Genomic DNA, 6,214 nt, shown 5'->3' with positions numbered 1-6,214 from the left:
TTTTTCCAATTTTATTTCTATAATTAAAATTGAAATGTTATTAATTTTATAAAAACTAATTCAATAATTAATTTTTTTAATAAAATTAATAATTAATAATTAATCAAGTAATGTAATTAATTCTATTAATTTAATATCAAATATTAAATTAATTTGTCACCAATTCCACCATATATCACTATTCATTAAATTAATATTTAAATCATATTTATATATTAATCGATTCTCCAATTATGTTTAACTCCAAAATTAAATGTGTAGTTATATCACATATCATTACTAATTTCCTTAATTCTAATTTGAACGTTCCAAATTAACTTATCACGCTACTGTAATGCTAATCCATTTACGAGCTAGTAGGGGACCTCGTGGACCTACAGATCATGGGCTCCAACGATCCGAGTTTAATTGGCTAAACTCTTTAACTGAATTAACTGTCATTCGTTAACTGCCGGATCACTCCATTAAAACCCAATAGTTTCATTCCCCTCACTTTAGATACATTGTGTCCACTCGATATAACAATAATTAGTAAGTTAATCCTTCACAAGTTGTTCGTAATAATGGGTAGGTCAAAAGGTTATTATACCCCGAGATTTCCTCTTGTTCCTTAATTCCCATTGATTCTGTAATGAACAATTGATTTGTGATCCAATCAACAAACTGAGTCCCTCTCGAACCAATGAGAAGGTGAGGTCCCTTGTTCAAGACCCGGAGTTAGCACATAAGGGAACATCCTCTCTACTATCCCTAAAAGAAGGTAAGAGTGAATTTTGTCTTGCACCCAATGTCCCTAGCTATCTACCACGTCATACCCCTAAAATGGGGGGCTCATTGAGCCGACACTATTGAGCCAACCCTCACCCATGTAAATCTAAGAATAATCCCGAATAAATAGGAGTTCATAGTTATCTCAGGATTAAGGTCAAGTTACTTAGGTTATCGTTACGAAATAGTCAGTCTTAAATGGTAAACAACGTTATAAAGTAAGAGTGACTTATTTCTTCGTCTGATCCTAGGAAGACTCATTCCATAAGACGCCCCTACTTCTCATGTCACCACATGAACGAATCAGAATCACTTCGTTTGTAGCACTTTACAACACTTTGTAACAACTACAGAGTGGGCCGCATCTGATAGTGTTACCAGAATAAGGCACCCAACCTTATTCGTATACTATAGATCATTTTGACTTTTTACTCGAACCTGATCTACTTTTATGTCTCCACATAAAGTTCAAGTACTCATATAATAGTTATAGATCTTTTAGTTTATTGGATTTATTTCTAAAACGAAATGACCAATTCATATATTCAATAATAACTTTATCGATTTACATAATGAGTTGATTGTTTACAAAGCACGAGTTTTAGAACATAAAACCCAACAACATCTTTTAATCAGAAGTTATACATATTCATCATAAAACGTTTGTGATTTAGAAAAATCTGCAAACCATCCTTGAAGTTGTGTAATTGTTACAAATTCACCTCAAGATTCTTTAGGGTAAAAATTAATACACGTATAAAGTTTATTTGTAATATTGTCATTCAAAATTTATGCTTGTTTTCTCTGAGATTTCATTATGCTATTTACATAGTCTAGAATAAAAACTTATATCCTTAGTTTTTTTTAAACAATGTTTTAAAAGTTACGTATGTTTTTAGTTTTATATATTTGACTTACACACACACACACCAAATAGGGGAATTTGTGACCATAAGAATCAGACCTAAATTATTAATAGATATTGCACAATACAAATAAATAAATGAATAAATTCAAATATTGCAAAATTTAGATTCAGCTCTCAAAGTCTATAAGTGATAGACTATATCACTGATGGAAGTCTATCAATAATGGAGTCAATCACTTATTGATTTTTCTACATTTGCCATAATTTAAACGTTATATACTTACTTATTAGCCTTAAAAATGCTATCCAGTGCAATGACCTTATTAAATATTGATAACACTTGAAACGTGTCATCTTACTCTGCTTAGCTTGGGAACATTTTGGGGTTTAATGTGTTTCAATGATGATTTTGTTGGGTTGTATATCCTAAAACTCATAGTTTTGTAAATAGTAAATATAGACAAGTGTTGTTGATTGTTTAATAACTCTAAATCCAATAAACTCCCTTGGCTATTGTCATGAATACTTGGACTTTATGTGGAGACATAAACATGATCAAGTTCGAGTCAAATAGCCTAAACAGTCTATAGTAGTTAGATTCGTTTGGGTACCTATTTATGGGAATACTATTGAATGCGACCCACTTTATGATTATTACAAATGTTGTAAAGTTTCATAAATGATGTGATTAGTTTGTCTATGTAGTTACATGTGAGCGGGGGTGTTCTATAGAATGAGATTGTGTAAGACAAACCACAAAATAATCACTATTACATATTAACACCGTTTACTGTAACACTGATTAATTTCACTTCTTGATGTCCTGGACAACTTGATCTTAATCATGTGTTTCCTATGAACTCCGGTTTATTTACGATTGTCCCTTGATCTGCATAGGTGAGGGTAAGCTCAACGTTGCTGCTCCGTATTCCTCCCATTTCAGGGATAAGACCGAGTAGATAGCTGGGGACATAGAATTTGCAAGATGGAATTCACTCCTACCCATTTTATGTATAGTAGAATGGTTGTTATCTTAAGGATTGATCCCGAGTCTTGAACAAGGGGTCCCATCCTCTCATTGGCTTGAGAGGGAATGAATTAAGTGATTATGATCCTAAATCAATTGTTCATCAAAGGGATATTGGTACTTTGGGAGAAAATATGTAACTCAGGGGTATTTTGGTATTTGACCTTGTTGAGGTTACGAACAACCAGTGAAGGATCAACTTATTGATGACAGTTATATCAAATGGACACATAATATATCTATAGTGAGGGGAGTGCAACTACAGGTTCAAGTGTTTGACCGGTTAGTCTCGGATCATAGGTGCATCGGACTCCATGATCTATAGGTCCATTGAGTCTCCATGCTAGCTCAATACGAACATTGAAGAACTAGATGAAGTAAGAATTTGAAATGTTCAAATTCGGATATTAGGAAAAATTGTATTTTATATGAGATATAATTTACAATTAAATCATTAATTTATTAATTAATTATTTTTTAGACTATACTTGATCATTAGCATGAAAGTGCTTTTTTAAACTTGATTAATATGATTAATCATAGCTAGGAGTCAAAGACAATTTAATATATGATATTAAATTTATTTTATTTTATTTAGTTGATTTTTTTAATTAAATAATTTCTAAATTTAAAAATTTGTATTTTATTTCTTTTAGTAAAAAAATAGTTAGTGGAAAAATCCAATTGTTTAATTTTCCCACTAACTAAGTGGACTTTGAAGTGGCATGATAACGGGCAGAAATGCACATTATCAGAGTGCTAAGTTCTTAAACAATGTTGGCTTGCGTTGATAAAATATGTTAGATTGCGTCCAAAAAGCTTCAAATTCATAATATTGCGGTCGCATGCGTTCATCGCATAGAAACAGTGGATTTTTATATTTTCATGCAGAATATGTGTTGACGCAAAGCGGAAATAGCGATCATAGGAAATCATTGGTTGAGCGCAGCATTACTACAAGGCTTTGCGGTGATTGTGTTTGCAAACATTTGCTCAAGAAGAATTGCTACAACTTGATCGGCGCAACATGGTGGGCGCATCTGGGTGAAAGGCATAATTAATCACGATGGGACAAAAAGCTAATGACAGTCGAATCCGAATTAAGTTGACAGCCGCTAACGATAACAAGTACATTCAGCTTTTCGGTGAAAAATATTCGGTGCATCAGTCAGGGAGTTAAAGTCGTCCCATCTATGCAACCATGAGAGAGAAGCCTCTTTTCACCCAGGAAGTTCTATAAATACCGAAGGCATCCTTCAGATAAGGGGTTCCCCAGTTCAACTGTTTACGAGTTCACAAGTTTTGTTCATAATTTAGCCTTGTTCCTAGATTTTCTTTTATTTTAAGGCGGACGCGAGAGAAGGAGGTTGTGCCGACAGATCGTTTCGGTAAGGTTGGGAGAGCGCTGGAAGCTTCAAGATCAGAGAGAGGGCCGACTCCTGTAGAAGCAAGAATATCTTCTGAACCGAATAGAGTTGCCAGTGTAAAAGATTTGGGCAGCAAGGGATTACTTCTCTATATCTGTTCACTCTCTGTTATGTACGCATGAGTAGCTAAATCTGTTGAATGGGTTGAGAAGCACTTAGCTAGCTTAACTGGGGTCTTCATTCTATGCGATTATCTTGTATTATGTATGCTTCATTCGTTCATTAGAGATACTCGGGAGGGTAGTCTAAGGATAGGATCTAGGCTTGGGAAGGTTAGATCAGAATCTAGGCTCGGAAGAGTCAGATTAGAATACATAATCAATAGATAGGAGCTTAGGAATAAGCACTGTTTGCTATTAACGCATCGCATGCATCCTAGAGATAGGATATGATTGTGTACGGTAACCTTGCCTTTGTGCATTTTGCATCATCGCATAGGAAAAGAGTACAGACTTAGGAATAAGCTCTATGGACAATTTTGCATTCAACACATGCATCCTAGACTTAGGAGCATTGCATTTGTATTGGAAAATGACTTGCTATGCATGGTTGTAGCTTGATTGCATAGTCTGATGCATTCCCAAGTAACGCTAGCTAGAGACCTTCTCAACTTGTTCATCCGCATACTCAGTGCATCTATCACACAAACAGAATTTTCTCAAAATCCGCCGCATTTTTTTTATTTTTCATCATCGCAATCAACAAACAAACCAACAATTAATTGAGTTACCGGTTACCGCAAAGTTTTCTAAAAATTACCACCGCATCCTGTTTTCACAAGTCCCTGAATTCGACCCTGGACTTACCACGAACTCAGTGGGGTTTACACTTGGATTCCACTGAGAAAACTTGAGTGCTCAATGTAATTCCATCACCACGTTTCCTCCACACTTCCCATGCTTGAGACCTAAAGTTTACATGCTAGTGGAGTTTGAGGTGGAAGACATGCAAGATAGGATTTTGCATGTATTCTTTCTATAAATAGTTTGGTTTTTGACATTTGTAAAATCTAATGCTTCTTTGACCTTTAACCTAAGCTCTTCCTCTAAAATCTCTTTACTCTCCTTTTACTAAAAAGATTTTCCCTTGTCTTCACTAACAAAACGGTCCCATAACCATGTTCTTCAACCGAAGAATAGCAAGGATTTGCCGTTGGTGGTGTCAATTGAGCTCGGGAGAGGAATATTGTTGTGAATTCTACAAAGGTTGTAATTTCTAACCTTTATGCATGGTTATTCTTGTTTATATGTAATTAGAACGTTATCAATCCTTGCTTCCCCTATACATGTGTTCTTTATATTCCAAAAATTGGTATCAGACTGACAAATAGTTGACTTCAAAAAAAGTTAGAAGATGTCTCTTTACCAACATGTGAGTCATGTCTTGGAGGAAAAATGACAAAAAGATCTTTTTTTGGAAAAGGTCTTCGAGCCAAAGAAACTTAGAGCTCGTGCATTCGGACCTCTGTGGACTGACGAGTGTTAAAGCACGGGGAAGTAATGAATATTTCAGTAGCTTTATAGATGATTATTCAAGGTACGTTTACATTTACCTAATTCATTTTATGTCTGTAGCTCTTGAAAAGATCATGGAATTTAAGACCAAGGTTGAGAACCAATTATGTAAATCTATTATGAAACTTCGATCAAATCGAGGTGGGAAGTATTTGGACTTGAAATTGCAGGACTATATGATAAAAGACAGGATTCAATCACAACTCCCTGCACTAGGAACGCCTCAGCAAAATGGTGTATTTGAACGGAGAAATAGAACCTTGTTAGAGATGGTTCGGTTCATGATGAGTTATGCTCAGTTGCCTAACTCGTTCTGGGGGTATGCATTAGAGACTACAGATTACATTTTGAATAACTTCCCTCAAAGAGTGTTTTAGAAGCACCTTATGAGTTATGGACAGTACGTAAAACTAGTTTACGTCATTTTTCGATCTGGGGTTGCCCGGCACATGTGTTGGTGCAAAAACATAAGAAAGTGGAACATCATTCAAAATTATTCCTGTTTGTAGGTTACCCTAAAGGAATAAGAGGTGGTCAGTTTTATGATCTTGAGGATGGTAAGGTAATTGTATCGATAAATGTCACATTCCTAGAGGAAGACCACATTCAA

The sequence above is a fragment of the Benincasa hispida genome, chromosome 3 (assembly GCF_027475165.1).
Source record: "Benincasa hispida cultivar pf3 chromosome 3, pf3_genome.v1.1, whole genome shotgun sequence".
Lineage (NCBI taxonomy): Eukaryota > Viridiplantae > Streptophyta > Magnoliopsida > Cucurbitales > Cucurbitaceae > Benincasa > Benincasa hispida.
The sequence above is the reverse complement of the archived record's forward strand: the minus strand, read 5'-3'. Positions refer to the sequence as shown.